This window comes from Rhipicephalus microplus, chromosome 3, assembly GCF_043290135.1.
Source record: "Rhipicephalus microplus isolate Deutch F79 chromosome 3, USDA_Rmic, whole genome shotgun sequence".
Classification (NCBI taxonomy): domain Eukaryota; kingdom Metazoa; phylum Arthropoda; class Arachnida; order Ixodida; family Ixodidae; genus Rhipicephalus; species Rhipicephalus microplus.
The window spans coordinates 111,717,756-111,719,411 of record NC_134702.1 but is presented as its reverse complement, the minus strand read 5'-3'; the positions used below and the strand labels follow the sequence as shown (position 1 = coordinate 111,719,411).

The window sequence follows — 1,656 nt, the reverse complement described above, 5'->3', positions numbered from 1 at the left end:
CCTCTCCACGGGCACTGGCGAATCCCGACAGCACTCCAACGCATTTGTCTTCTGGCAGTCTCCATCATGCGGTTCTGTTATCAATTACTGTTTATTTGTTCTGTTTATATGTATCGTCGACAAATGGGCACCTGTGCTCGCTCAGACGAAGGCTCGTTACGTGCACTTCACTGCCCTACAGCAGCAGGGGTTTTGCGATGTGTAAACATAATAAAAATGTGGTTGTCACTCTACGCGGTCGTGTACATATATATATATATATATATAAAATAAGGGAAAGAAGTGTATACCTAAGGGCTCGTTTTTCCGTGTTTTTAACACAATAATAATGAGAATAACAGACAGTAATGCCAAGGAATGTACAGGGGAAGTTATTAACAATAATGGAATGTAAATAAGAAGAAAGAAAAGTGGATGAAAAAATTACCAACTGTAAGCAGGAATCGAACCTACGACCTTCGGCCAAACATGCGCATAAGAGTGTTTTCACACTCGTTGTTTGGCTTATAGATGGCGCTGACTGTCACTCCTACTTCTAAATTCACAGATAAACCCAAAAAAGTGGATGGAGAGAGGGCCGCTGTAATAGCTCAGTGGTTAGAGCATCGAACGCGTAATTCGAAGGTCGTAGGTTCGATTCCTGCTTACAGTTGGTAATTTTTTCATCCACTTTTCTTTCTTCTTATTTACATTCCATTATTGTTAATAACTTCCCCTGTACATTCCTTGGCATTACTGTCTGTTATTCTCATTATTATTGTGTTAAAAACACGGAAAAACGAGCCCTTAGGTATACACTTCTTTCCCTTATTTCATTGAACGAGGGTCTCGTACTGGCAGACTTGGTGTGTTTACGTTGTATAAGAGGGACAATTAATCAGCTGCCCGCTCATAATAAGTTCACGTGCTACGTGACGCCAAACATGCGCATAAGAGTGTTTTCACACTCGTTGTTTGGCTTATAGATGGCGCTGACTGTCACTCCTACTTCTAAATTCACAGATAAACCCAAAAAAGTGGATGGAGAGAGGGCCGCTGTAATAGCTCAGTGGTTAGAGCATCGAACGCGTAATTCGAAGGTCGTAGGTTCGATTCCTGCTTACAGTTGGTAATTTTTTCATCCACTTTTCTTTCTTCTTATTTACATTCCATTATTGTTAATAACTTCCCCTGTACATTCCTTGGCATTACTGTCTGTTATTCTCATTATATATATATATATATATATATATATATATATATATATATATATATATATATATATATATATATATATATATATATATATATATATATTGTAGCGAAGCCTCCCAACTATGAAATGGGTCGAACTCTTGAGTACCTTCTAGTGGGGCTACCCAACAAGGACGCCGCTCGCACTGAAAGCCCGTGCTTGGCCGTTACTGTCGCCATTGTGCTTGCTCGCTGTGGACCGGCTAATAAACGCCTTAACATTTTGGTGGAGAGTGCTGTGCCCTTCAAACATCTTCGGTTCACATTCGATGCCCTTGGAGCTTAGATCCCGTACCGTGCCTTCAACCATGCAACAAGACGCCGCCCAGCAAACGCTTCCTCCTGCGCCGACGCCATGTTCCGGTGTCCCCCGCATCCGCGACCCACCTGTCTTCACTGGCGCGGATGGCACCGACGTCGAGG

General features: G+C 42.2%; 2 non-coding genes across 2 annotated transcripts; both read left to right on the top strand.

Moving 5' to 3' along the window:
• Nucleotides 1–579: 579 nt before the first annotated feature.
• On the top strand, nt 580–652 carry TRNAT-CGU (transfer RNA threonine (anticodon CGU)). The gene has a single exon. It is a non-coding gene; the product is annotated as a tRNA-Thr (tRNA).
• Nucleotides 653–1,034: 382 nt separating this feature from the next.
• On the top strand, nt 1,035–1,107 carry TRNAT-CGU (transfer RNA threonine (anticodon CGU)). Its single transcript has one exon. It is a non-coding gene; the product is annotated as a tRNA-Thr (tRNA).
• The last annotated feature ends 549 nt before the right edge of the window (nt 1,108–1,656 follow it).